Below are 14,475 nucleotides of genomic sequence, written 5' to 3'. Positions count from 1 at the left end.
TAGTAGAGACGGGGTTTCACCATGTTGACCAGGATGGTCTCTTGACCTCGTGATCCACTGGCCTCGGCCTCCCAAAGTGCTGGGATTACAGGCTTGAGCCACTGCGCCCAGCCTCTTTCTTTTTTTTGAGATGAAGTTTTGCTCTTTTTTTCCCAGGCTGGAGTGCAATGGCACAATCTTGGCTCACTGCAACCCTTGCCTCATAGGTTCAAGCAATTCTCCTGCCTCAGCCTCCTGAGTAGCTGGGACTACAGGCGTGTGCCACTATGCCCAGCTAATTTTTTTTGTATTTTTAGTAGAGACGGGGTTTCACCATTTTGGCCAGTCTGGTCTCGAACTCCTGACCTTAGGTGATCCTCCCACCTCAGCCTCCCAAAGTGCTGGCATTACAGGTGTGAGCCACCACACCTGACGTTTGTTCATATTTCATTGGCAAGGCTTTGATATTACAGTCACACCTGACTGTAAGTTACTTAGAAATGTAGCCTCGCTGGGCTGCCATGTATGCCACTATAAGTATTATTATGCAGGAATGAAGGAGGAAGGAGAGAATGAATTTTGATAGACAACTAGCAGTGTACCCTATAGAGAGGGTAGGACCTCCTTTAGAGAAATTAAAAACTGATAATTGCTGAGACCACCCATGCAATAATTAGTGAACGTGCAGATAATGAAAAAATGCATTATATATAAGTTAGTCCAAGCTACACAACTGAACTAATTAACTCCTACAAAACAGTTAATGCAGGAAAAAGAAAACTTAAATTCCAGTCAGCATTATTATTGAAAAATGAAAGATGGTGTGAAAAAGATGTATCCATAGAACAAGAATTTTGGGTTGAAAAAATGCCAAAAAGCAGAATGGACTCTACTAGAAATCATGCATATTAATTAGAAGAAAATTTTGAGGAAATCTCCAAGTTTACAAAAGGGAGAAATTGTGTAAATGATGAGAGAAACAATAGAAAACAATGGATCCAGAACAAATATCTAGGAGAAAATACAGTAATGATTTTAAAAATAATAGAAAATTCTGATTGTGAAAGTGTGGTTGGGTAGATAACTCGACTCCTGCTGAATCACATCTAGATCCCAGTATTATGACAATAATTTTTTTTTTTTTTGAGATGGAGTTTCACTCATGTTACCCAGGCTGGAGTGCAATGGCGCGATCTCGGCTCACCACAACCTCCGCCTCCTGGGTTCAGGCAATTCTCCTGCCTCAACCTCCTGAGTAGCTGGGATTACAGGCACATGCCACCATGCCCAGCTAATTTTTTGTATTTTTAGTAGAGACGGGGTTTCACCATGTTGACCAGGATGGTCTCAATCTCTTGACCTCGTGATCCACCCGCCTCGGCCTCCCAAAGTGCTGGGATTACAGGCTTGAGCCACCGCGCCCGGCAACAATAATTTTTAAAATATTTTATTTTTAAAAAAATTTGCTGCCTGCTTTGTCTGACAAACATTTTTTAATGCATTATTGGGTTGCTAAAAAGTAAGGGAAGTTAAACTTGTATTTCTTTTTTTTTTTTTTTGAGACGGAGTTTCACTCTTGTTGCCCAGGCTAGAGTGCAGTGACGCGATCTTGGCTCACCGTAACCTCCACCTCCTGGGTTCAAGTGATTCTCTTGCCTCAGCCTCCAGAGTAGCTGGGATTACAGTCATGCACCACCATGCCCAGCTAATTTTTGTATTATTAGTAGAGACAGTGTTTCACCATGTTGGTCAGGCTGGTCTTGAACTCCTGACCTCAGGTGATCCAGCAAGGCAAACATTTTTAAAGTTCGAGTATATCAGGGGTCACTGAGGATGTAGAGCAATAGAAAGTCTGCTTAGGCTCTGCTGGTGAGAGAACCAGCAAAGGATAAGTAGGCCATTTCTGGAAACATTTTCTCATTATTTAATAAATGTGATGATCCACACACCTATGACGCACTAAATCCACCCCTAGGGATGTGCCCTAGAAAAACTTGCCCACGTGTGCACCAGGAGACAAGAATGTCATAGCAAAAACCTGCAAGCAACTGAATGTCTGTTGACAATGGTTGTTTCACATAATAAAATATCACACACCAGGACAAATGGATGAACTAAAGTTACAGGCAATCCACAGACATTAATTTCACAAATAATGTTGGGTGGGAAAAGCAGATTGCAGAAGAAAATGTACGTATACTCTTTATGTAAAGCTAAAAAATCAGCACAGAGCTGAGCCCAGTGGCTCATGCCTGTAGTCCCAACACTTTGGGAGGCTAAGGCAGAAGGATAGCTTGAGGCCATGAGTTCAAGACAAGCCTGGGCAACTTGGTGAAATCCCATCTCCACAAAAAAAGCAAAAAGCAAAAACCCCTAAGAAAAACAAAACATCTTAGACAAATGTATGTAATGCATATGTCAAGTTGTATTAAGTTGCTGACAAGGGAAAACTTTCCAACTTTCCAACTCCATGGAAAGTTGCTGCTGTGGATCTGAAGGAAATACTCTGAGAGCCGGGTCAGGGCAAGAGCCAAGAGAGCTGCTGACAGCAAAGACAGAGGGCAGGCCTCAGAAAGGAAAAGAGAAAGATGCCTGGCAAGTGAGAAGCAACTGGAATGCTCTTTAACATTCTCTATAAATCTCCAAGTTCTCTCGCTAGCAGCATCTTAAAATGTGTGTATTTTGGCCAAGTGTGGTGGCTCATGCCTGTAATCCCAGCACTTTGGGAGGCCAAGGCGGGTGGATCAACTGAGGTCAGGAGGTCGATACCAGCCTGACCAACATGGAGAAACCCTGTCTCTACTAAAAATACAAAATTAGACAGCATGGTGGTGCATGCCTGTAATTCCAGCTATTCAGGAGGCTAAGGCAGGATAATTGCTTGAACCTGGGAGGCCGAGGTTGCAGTGAGCTGAGATGGCAACATTGCACTTCAGCCTGGGAAACAAGAATGAAAATCTCTCAAAAAAAAAAAAAAAGTGTATTTTTTTTTTTTTTTTTTTTTACTTTTACTTTAGGCAGTACATGTGAAGGTTTGTTACATAGGTAAATTCATGTCTTGAGGGTTTCCTGTACAGCTTATTTCAATACCCAGTCAATAGTTCTTTTCTGCTCCTCTCCCTCCTCCCACCCTCCAGCAGTCCCCGTCTTTGTGTTTATAAGTATTTAGCTCCTACGTAATATGTGAGAAAATGCAGTATTTGGTTTTCTTTTTCCTTTTTCTTTTTCTTTTTGAGTCGGGGTCTCACTCTGTCACCCAGGCTGGAGTGCAGTGGCGTGATCTCGGCTCACTGCAACCTCTGCCTCCCAGGTTCAAGCAATTCTCCTGCCTCAGCCTCCTGAGTAGCTGGGATTACAGGCATGCACCATCATGCCCAGCTGATTTTTGTATTTTTAGTAGAGGCGGGGCTTCGCCACGTTGGTCAGTCTGGTCTCAAACTCCTGACTTCATGACCCACCTGCCTCAGCCTCCCAAAGTGCTGGGATTATAGGCATGAGCCACTGTGCCTAGCCTGGTATTTGGTTTTCTCTTCCTGCATTAGTTTGCTGAGGATAATGGCCTCCTGCTCCATCCATGTTCCCACAGAAGACATGATCTTGTTCTTCTTTTTTTTCTTTTTCTTTTTCTTTTTTTAATTGATCTTGTTCTTTTTTTTTTTTTTTTTTTTTAAAGTGACCTGCTGGTCACTGCGTTGGCCGGGGTGGTCTCAAACTCCTGACCTCAGGTGATCCACCCATCTCGGCCTCCCAAAGTGCTGGGATTACAGGTGTGAGCCACCATGCCCGGCCGATCTTGTTCTTTTTTATGGTTGCAAAGTGTGTGGTTCTTTTTATTTGGGTCCAAAAAAGCATTACATTTAAAGCATAAATATTTGAAATATATGGCAATTTTATAGTTGTCATTGCTTTTTTTAGTATATCAAGAACCTCAAAACATAAAAATAAAAGGAAGTGGCTCGTGCCTCCCTTGTCTTTGGAGCCACTCTCACTAGAACTTATATTTTTTGTTTGGTACCCTCCTTTCATCATTTGAGTTTTTTTTGTTTTTTTTTTTTTGAGATGGAGTCTTGCTCTGTTGACCAGGCTGGAGTGCAGTGGTGCGATCTTGGCTCACTGCAACAGTGAATCGCTTTAAGGAGAATCGTTCAAGTGATTCTCCTGCCTCCCGAGTAGCTGGGATCACAGGCATGCACCCCCACACCCAGCTAATTTTGTATTTTTAGTAGAGACAGGGTTTCTCTATGTTGGTCAGGCTGGTCTCGAACTCCCGACCTCAGGTGATTCGCCCGCCTCAGCCTCCCAAAGTGCTGGGATTACAGGCGTGAGCCAGTGTGCCTGGCTTGAATTTTATTTTTTCATGTATATGAACTTTCTTTAAAAATTAAGTGTGCATGTGTGTGTGTAGATATCTGTAGATCTATTTTAAGGAATTGTCTTGTGCAGTTGTGAAGGCTTGGCAAGTCCAAAGTCTGCAGGGTAGGCCAGCCGGCTGAAAACCCAGGGAAGAGTTGCAGTTTGAGTCTAAAGGCATTCTGCCAACAGAATTGGGGAGGTCAGCCTTTTACTATACAGTATATAAAGACCTTCAACTAATTGGATGAAACCCACCTACATCAGGTTTACTCAAAGTCTACTGATTTATATTACCCAAAGCATTCCACGGATTCAATGCAATCCCTGTCAAAATACCAGTCATTCTTCCAAGAAATAGAAAAAAAAGGCTGACCTTGGTGGCTCACACCTGTAATCCCAGCACTTTGGGAGGCCAAGGTGGGTGAATCACCTGACGTCAGAGTTCAAGACTAGCCTGCCCATCTCTACTAAAAATGCAAAATTAGCTGGGCATGGTGGCGCCGGCCTGTAATCCCAGCTACTCGGGAGGCTGAGGCAGGAGAATTGCCTCAGCAAAACCGGGAGGTGGAGGTTGCAGTGAGCCGAGATGCCACCATTGCACTCCAGCCTGGGCAACAGGAGGAAACTCTGTGTCAGAAGAAAAAGAAAGAAAGAAAAGAAAGAAAAAAAAGAAAGAAAGAAAGAAAAAGAAAGAGAGAGAGAAAGAAAGAAAGAGAGAAGGAAAGAAGGAAAAAAAGAAGGGAGGGAGGGAGGAAGGAAGGAAAGAGAGAAGAAAGAAAAGAAATCCAAAAATTCATAATAAACCACAAAAGACCCCAAATAGCCAAAGCAATCCTGAGCAAAAAGAGCAAAGCTGGAGGCATCACACTACATGACTTCAAATTCTACTACAAACTATAGTAACCTAATCAGCATGGCACTGGCATAAAAACAGACCCACACACCAATGGAACAGAATAGTGAACCCAGACAAAATCCATGCATTTACAGACAACTCATTTTTGACAAAGGCACTGAAAACGTACAATGGGGAAAGGCCAGTCTTCAACAAATGGTGCTGGAAAACTGAATAACCACATGCAGAAGAATGAAACTAGAACCTTATCTCTCACCATACACAAAAACCAAACTAAAATGGATTAAAGACTTAAATCTAAGACCTGAAACTATTAAACTACTAGAAGAAAACATTAATGAAAAACTCTAGGACATTGGTCTGGGCAAAGATTTCTTGTGTAAGACCTCAAAAGCACATAGTAAGATGAAGGCATCTAGTTTAAAAAAAAAAAAAAAAAAAAAGCACAAGCAACCAAAGCAAAAATAGACAAATGGGATGACATCAAGCTAAAAAAGCTTTTGTGAGGCTGGGCACGGTGGCTCACGCCTGTAATCTCAGCACTTTGGGGGGCCGAGGTGGGCGGATCACCTGAGGTCAGGAGTTCAGGACCAGACTGGCAAACATGGTGAAACCTTGTCTTTAAAAAAAAAAAGAATAAATAAATAAATAAAATTAAAAAAATAAAAAAAGCTTCTGTGTAGTAAAGGAAGCAATCAACAAAAGTGAAGAGGCAACCCACAGAATGAGAAAAAATATTTGCAAGCTTCCCATCTGAGAAGGGATTAATAGCCAGAATATATAAGGAGCTCAAGCAACTCAATAGCAAAAAAAAAAAAAAAAAAAACTGGATCAAAAAATGGGCAAAAGACCTGAACACTTTCCAAAAGAAGACATATAAATGGCCAACAGGTATATGAAAAGATGTTCAACATCAGTCATCAGACAAATGCAAGTCAAAACCACAATGAGATATCTCACCCTACTTAAAATGGCCTTCATTAAAAAGACAGGTAATAATAGATGCTGGTGAGGATGTGGAGAAAGAGGAACCTTTGTACACTGTTGGTGAGAATATAAATTGGTACAACCACTATGGAAAATAGTGGGGAGGGTTCCTCAAAAAACTAAAAATAGAGGTACCATAAGATCCAGCAATTCCAGTACTGGGTATATATTCAAAATAAAGGATGTCAATAATCAAAGCCATATCTGCACTCCCGTGGTTATTGCAGTAGCATTCAGACCCAAAATATGGCACTACCCTAAATCAATGGATGAATGGATAAAGAAAATGTGATACATATACACAGTGGGATGCCTATGCCGCCATAAAAAATGAGATCCTGGCCGGGCGCGGTGGCTCATGCCTGTGATCCCAGCACTTTGGGAGGCCAAGGTGGGTGGATCACGAGGTCAGGAGATCGAGACCATCCTGGACAACACAGTGAAAATCTGTCTCTACTAAAATGCAAAAAATTAGCCAGGCGTGGTGGTTTGCACCTGTAGTCCCAGCTACTCAGGAGGCTGAGGCAGGGGAATCACTTGAACCCAGGAGGTGGAGGTTGCAGTGAGCCAAGATCATCTCTCTGCACTCCAGCCTGGTGACAAAGCAAGACTCTGTCTCAAAAAAAAAAAAAAAGAGATCCTGTCATTTTCAGTAACATGAATGGAACTAGAGGTTATTGTGTTAAGAGAAATAAGCCAAGTACAGAAGGACAAATATTCCATGTTCTCAGTCATATGTGAGAGTTAAAGAGTGGAATAGGAGATTGAAATGTTAATCTCATCTTAAAAATACCTTCACGGCAGTATCTAGAATATCTAATCAAATATCTGGGCACCATGGCCTAGCCAACTTGACACATGAAATTAACCATCACATAGGTTCTGGACCAAAAGATGCTTTTCATTGTCAATCAGGTTATCATATAAAACATCTTCTGTAAGCCCTGGGCCCAGGGAGTGGCAGCATACAAGATGGGGTCATTTCTCCATTATAATCACCCGTGGCCATTGCTGGATATAACCTAAGTCTAAAAAAAATTATCCTTGACTTTTAAATGTGTGGTTTTTTCTATCCATCACCATTTGTGATTTATACACTGACAACCCAAAGTGCCTTTAAAGCCTGGATTTGGGCTTTTGTATATCAGCAAATGAACCAACATCTCAAGTTGTCTCATGGCATTCACAGAGCGGTATTAACTTGTGTGTATGTTTGAATACTTTATCCCTTTTTATTAAAGAAGAGTAAAAAGCAAAAAAGCACAACGGACAATGATATCAATAATACAATGAAGACATATGTGGAAAACATCAGAAGCGTCCTGACCAGGCACAGTGCTTGTACCTGTAATCCCAGCACTTTGGGAGGCCAAGGTGGGAGGATCACTTGAGGCCAGAAATTTGAGACCAATCTGAGCAACATAATGAAAACTCTGTCTCTACAAAAAAAAAATAATAAAAATTAGCTGGGGGTGATGGCATGTCTCTTTAGTCCAAGCTACTCCGGAGGCTGAGGTGGGAGGATCACTAGAGCCCAGGCGTTCAAGACTGTAATGAGCTAAGATCATGCCACTGTACTCCAGCCTGGGTGACAGAGTGAGACCGTATCTCTAAAAAACAAAACAAAACCCTATACTAGACAGGTAAGTCCTGATGGTTGGGTTTGCAAAGGGGCAAACCTTTAGCATTAAATCAGCTTCCATTGAGCTTAAGCTTGAGACTGGGTGTTTACGGGTGCTATGCTCAGAATTTAAGTGTATGTTTTCGTGTCTGTTCTTCCCACTAGACTTTAAGCAGCTTAAGAACTGGGCTGTGTTCTTTGGCTTTGTATTCCAGGATTTAAGCACATAGCCTGTCAGGAAGTATTTGCTCAATTGATGTTTGTTAACTGGAATTTTAAAACTTTATTTTCTCCTGGCCAGGCCCCATGGCTCACACCTGTAATCCCAGCACTTTGGAAGGCTGAGGTGGGCAGATCACAAGGTCAGGAGTTCAAGACCAGTCTGACCAACATGGTGGAACCCCGTCTCTACTAAAAATATATATAAAATTAGCTGGACATGGTGGCTCATGCCTGCAATCCCAGCTACTCAGGAGCAAGAAGCAGGAGAATCGCTTGAACCTAGGAGGCAAAGGTTGCAGTGGGCCAAGATCGCACCACTGCACTCCAGCCTGGGCGACAGAGTAAGATTCTGTCTCAAAAAAAAAAAACCCAAAAAACTTTATTTTCTCCTATAAAGCTTGTTCATTACAGAAGATTAGAAAACAAGCAAAATTATAATAAGAAAATAGAAATCAAATGAAATTCTATCACCCAGAGAATCATTTTATTTTTTAACACACTCATGCACATACATAACCAGAACTACATTGTACATGTATATTGGAAATAGATGCTCAGTGCCACAAAGAAAAATTAGCACTGAGACAAAGGATCTTTCAGCAACACGATTTTTACTTCCTGGACTGCAGATGGGTACTCTCACTAGCCATTTTGCCAGGAGAGTACAAAGAATAAAGGAAAGCAGACAAATTTATCCCTAACACATTTGGGTTTATCCTTACTGCTGTGTCTGATCTCCGTTGGCTGGGGCCAGACCTCACAATCTAAACTAAACTCCGACTGGCTAACAACTTAAAACTTTTCTTTTCCTTTTTTTTTTTTTTTAAAAGATGGGGTTTCACCGTGATGGCCAGGCTGGTGTTGAACTCCTGACCTCAGGTGATCCACCCACCTCAGCCTCCCAAAGTGCTAGGATTATAAGCGTGAGCCACCGCGCCCAGCCAACTTAAAACTTTTCTAAACAGATAAAAACAATAGGGAGCTGGGACATGCCTGTTAGCACGTCCTGCGCAGATATCTTGGTTAAAGCACAAGGACACAGGATGTACTACGTGCCTGTAAGCATGTCTAACAGCTACATAGGATAGGGCTTAACAAAATTATTAACACAATTATTCTTTAACAAGAAAGGAAACTTTAAAAAGGAACTTTTCTACTTCTCATGATGTAGTTCTCATCAACCATTTTTCTCTCAATCTCATCTCATTACATATTATTTTAAAACAATTTTCAACTGCTGTTTAATTTTATGCCCTTAAGGTATACCATAATTTATGTAACAATTTATGTAACAAGTCCCCATTGATTGGACTAAATATTTACCACTCTTTGCTGTTATAAATAGTGATAAATAAATATTCTTATATGTCTATCTTGGTGTTTCTGATTATTAATTTTTTTTTTTGTATTTTTTACTAAAATACAGGGTTTCACCATATTGGTCAGGCTGATCTCGAACCCCTGACTTTGTGATCCGCCTGCCTCGGCCTCCCAAAGTGCTGGGATTACAGGCGTGAGCCACTGTGCCCAGCCGATTCACGTTGTCTTCAGCAGGAAGGACGCAGAAACAGGGTGGGCTCCAGGTGTGGAAAGGTTAATGGCACAATGAAGTCAGGAATTCAGGTTCTTTTTTTTTTTTTTGATATGGAGTTTCACTCTTGTCGCCTAGGCTGGAGTGTAAAAGTGCAATCTCGGAGTCACTGCAACCTCCGTCTCCCAGGTTCAAGTGATTCTCCTGCCTCAGCCTCCCAAGTAGCTGGGATTACAGATGCTTGCCACCACGCCCAGCTAATTTTTGTATTTTTAGTAGAGATGGGATTTCACCATGTTGGTCAGGCTGGTCTAGAACTCCTGACCTCAGGTGATCCGCCCCCCTCAGCATCCCAAAGTGCTGGGATTACAGGCATGAGCCCCTGCCCCCCACCAGGAACTCAGGTTCTTTTCATGTCTATCCTTCCCTCCTCAACATGGGCTACCTCCTCAGACTGGCTGCAGGCATTTCAGGACTCTATCCAGAAGTAACAAAGGCCGTGACCACCCAGGCTGTGCATGTACACACAGACACACAAAAGCGCCCATGTAATGGTGACCCCTGGAGCTGGACAACACAGTGGCCTTGGCAATGTCCAGAGGAGAAAAAGAATCTCTTTCTATGGCTTTCTCTTAGGAGTAAGAAAGCTTCCCCGAAGCTTCCTCTCTCTACTAAAAATACAAAAATTGGCTGGGCGTGGTGGTACACACCTGTAATCCCAGCTACTTGGGAGGCTGAGACAGTAGAATCGGTTGAACCCAGGAGGCGGAGATTGCAGTGAATCAAATTGCGACACTGCACTCCAGCCTGGGCCACAGAGTGGAACTCCATCTCAAAAAAAAAAAAAGGAGAAAAAATAAAATCTCCTAGTCATGGATAGTGAGGTTTTTGTTAAAAGTTTTTTATATAATATATTATTGTTGCATTAAACATCTCTGGCAGAAATCTTCATTCTAGGGTTCCAAATTGTTTCCTTAGAGTTATTTCCCAGAAGTAGAATTGTTTGGTTGAAGGGCACGTACATTTTAAAATTTTCTTTTTGTTATGGTATTACTTATATAAAGTTGCACTGATTTATACTCCCACCAGCCGTGTATCCCCTTTTTTTCTTGAACTGGGATTATTTAAAAATTTGTCAATTTTGGTATCTCATTATGATTTTGTTTATTATTTCTTTTTTTTTTTTTGAAGTTGGACTTTAAAAAATTTTGCCAGGTGTGGTAGTGTGCACCTAAAGTCCTAGCTACTGGGGAGGCTGAGGCAGGAGGATTGCTTAAGCCCAGGAGTTCAAGGCTGCAGTCAGCTCTGATTGCACCACAGCACTCCAGCCTGGGTGACACAGCACTGTATATCAAATGTATTATATATATTGTTATATATATATTTTAAAAGGCTGGGCGTGGTAGCTCACGCCTGTAATCACAGCATTTCAGGAGGCCGAGGCAGGATTGCTTAAAGCCAGTAGTTTGAAACCAGCTTGGGCAACGTAGTGAGACTCCATCTCTATAACTTTTTTGAAAATTTTCATTGCTCTCTATATTACCTTTAAAATAAATTGTCTCTTTCCTTTGATGAAACAGATTTTGATCATGATACCTAACAAAAACAGCATCAAAAAAGTTCACATGATAATCTCATATGTTACTAGATATGCAAACATTCTAAATACAATTTTAGCAATCAGAATATAATATAATTTTTTTTTTTTTTTTGAGATGGAGTTTCACTCTTGTTACCCAGGCTGGAGTGCAATGGCGCGATCTCGGCTCACCACAACCTCCGCCTCCTGGGTTCAGGCAATTCTCCTGCCTCAACCTCCTGAGTAGCTGGGATTACAGGCACATGCCACCATGCCCAGCTAATTTTTTGTATTTTTAGTAGAGACGGGGTTTCACCATGTTGACAAGGATGGTCTCAATCTCTTGACCTCGTGATCCACCCGCCTCGGCCTCCCACAGTGCTGGGATTACAGGCTTGAGCCACCGCGCCTGGCTATAATATAAATTTTAAAGGAACAACTGGGTGTGGTGGTTCACACCTGTAATCCCAGCACTGCGGGAGGCCAAGGCGCAAGAAGGGATTGGGCTCGGGAGTTCATACCTGGGCAACACAGTCAGACCTCGTGTATACTAAAAATAGTCCCAGCTACTCTGGAGACTGAGGCAGGAGGATCGCTTGAGCTTAGGAGATTGAGGTCAGTGCTATGATCATGCCACTGCACCCCAGCCTGTGTGACAGAGTAAGACCCTGTCTCAAAGAAGAAGAAGAAAAACAAAAGAACATACACTTTTTAACCAGTTCTGTTTCTTTCCCCTACTAAAGCTCAATTGTCCACATAACCAATAATATTATTGGAAAAAAATTTGTATAATTATTTCCACAAATGTCAAAAGGGAATTCTTCAGGAAACTCTCCCTAAAAGCAATAAAAGATTGCCTCTTTAACATGACAAAAAGGCTCTATTGAAAACTAAAAGTCAAAATTACACTTAATGGAGAACATGAATTATTCCTCTTTAAAACACGAAGGAGACAAGGATATATTATCACCACTATTCAACTTAGCTCTAAAAATTCTGACAAAGCTATTTGAGAAGAGAAAGAAAGATATTCATAAAGAAAGAGAAGAAATAAAAGGATCATGTTATGCAAATGAAATGAAAAGCGTCTCAAAATTACTAGAGATAATAAATGAAGGCATCAAAGATACAAGATAAAATACAAATTAATTTAGGACACTTTTCCTCTTGACAATAGTGCACTTCTCATGTTTGTTATTTCTTGCCATGCATCCCTTTCTGTTCTTATTCTTAAGTAAAGCTTTATAATTTTACAATTTATAAGCCCTGAACATTTTGTGTTAATCTTTTCTCAAGTATTTTGAAGTTTTTAAAATTGCTTTTATGAATGGAACCTTTTTTTGATATTGCATGTACTTTCTTTTTCTTAAATGTGTAAAATAAGGCATTTTGGCCAGGCATGGTGGCTCGTGCCTGTAATCCTAGAGCTTTGGGAGGCCAAGGCCTCCTCAGGTGGATCACCTGAGGTCAGGAGTTCGAGACCAGCCTGGCCAACATGATGAAACCCTGTCTCCACTAAAAATACAATTAGCTGGGCATGGTGGCACACGCCTGTAATTCCAACTACTTGGGAGGCTGAGGCAGGAAAATCACTTGAACCCAGGAGGCAGAGGTGGCAGTAAGCCGAGATCATGCCACTGCACTCCAGCCTGGGCAACAGAGACAGACTCTCTCAAAAAAAAAAAAAAAGGCATTTCTTTTGTAATATAATTATAACATAACATTTGAACTTATTTGAAATTGTCTTTCATTTCTGTTTTTTCTGTCACTTGTAAACATCAGTTGTTCAAATGACTAATGATAGATGTATATCACGTAAGTATAGATGTAAAGTATTGTTTAAGAAAGTTTAGGTATTTATTTTTTGGGCTTTCATGTTGTTATGCTATTCCTGGTTTTCTTCTTCTTCCTCTTCTTCTTCTTCTTCTTCTTCTTCTTCTTCTTCTTCTTCTTCTTCTTCTTCTTCTTCTTCTTCCTTCTTCTTCTTCCTCTTCTTCTCCTTCCTCTTCTTCTCCTTCTTCTTCTTCTTCTCCTTCTCCTTCTCCTTCTCCTTCTCCTTCTCCTTCTCCTTCTTCTCCTTCTCCTTCTCCTTCTCCTTCTCCTTCTCCTTCTCCTTCTCCTTCTCCTTCTTCTTCTTCTTCTTCTTTCTCTTTCTTTTTTTTTTGAGACAAAGTCTTGCTCCGTTGCCCAGGCTGAAGCGCAATGGCACAATCTTGGCTTACTGCAACCTCTGCCTCCCAGGATCAAGGGATTCTCCTGCCTCAGCCTCCTGAGTAGTTGGGATTACAAGCATACACCACCATGCCTGGCTAATTTTTGTATTCTTAATAGAGATGGGGTTTCGCCACATTGGCCAGGCTGGTGGAGAACTCCTGACCTCAGGTGGTGATCTGCCTGCCTCGGCCTCCCAAAGTGTCGGGACTACAGGCGTGAGCCACTACGCCTGGCCTGTTTCCATTCTTCCATTGTTCTTTTCCTTCCTCATTTTCTTTTCTGATATCTTGAACCAGGTATCTGCCTGGGAAGCATATTAAGGGGTTTTAAATTTAAGTAATAAAACAAGTCACTAGTTTCTGGTATACACAGCACTAGATTTGGTTATAGAATTTTTTGCTAACCATTACCTCTGGTTTCAGGCAGTTGTCAGGTGACTGGCCTCAGGGTAATACATTGTTCTATGTATTGCTATGTAACAAATCACCCCAAAACTTTATGGCTTCAACAAAAATACGTGATTGTTGCTCATGGTTCTGGGGGAGTTGCTGAACTGACCTGAGCATTCTCACTCAGGATTTGCAGTGTCAGCCAATGTGAAGCCTCAACTCCGCTGGACAGTCTGGGATCTGATGCTATCTTCAAATGGATTGTGCCAGAATTGCATTGAATTATTGACACCCAGCTAGTGTCTGCTGCAGAACTGTCTGATGTGTGGGGACCCTCACCCCAACACACACACACACACACACACACACACACACACACACACACACACACACATTTTGGTATCAGAAGCATCATGTGTTGATTTTTCCTATCTCAAATAGTAGCCATCTTTGGAGACTATCTACTACACTTACGTGAGTTGCAAAAATACTCGAGGCAGACCAGGCCAACAAGGGATAGTTTTTGTTGTTCTTTGTTTGTTTTGAGACAGAGTTTCGCTCTTGTTGCCCAGGCCGGAGTGCTATGATATGATCTCGGCTCACTGCAACCTCTGCCTCCCAGGTTCAAGTGATTCTCCTGCTTGAAAGCATTATGTTAAGTGAAATAAGCCAGTCACAAAAGACTGCACATTGTATGACTTAATTTAGAAGAAGTGTGCAGAATAGGCAAATCTGTGGAAAAAG

Source organism: Sapajus apella, unplaced genomic scaffold (genome assembly GCF_009761245.1).
Source record: "Sapajus apella isolate SASKATOON/1434 unplaced genomic scaffold, GSC_monkey_1.0 scaffold12, whole genome shotgun sequence".
Classification (NCBI taxonomy): Eukaryota; Metazoa; Chordata; class Mammalia; order Primates; family Cebidae; genus Sapajus; species Sapajus apella.
This window is presented reverse-complemented; position numbering follows the sequence as displayed.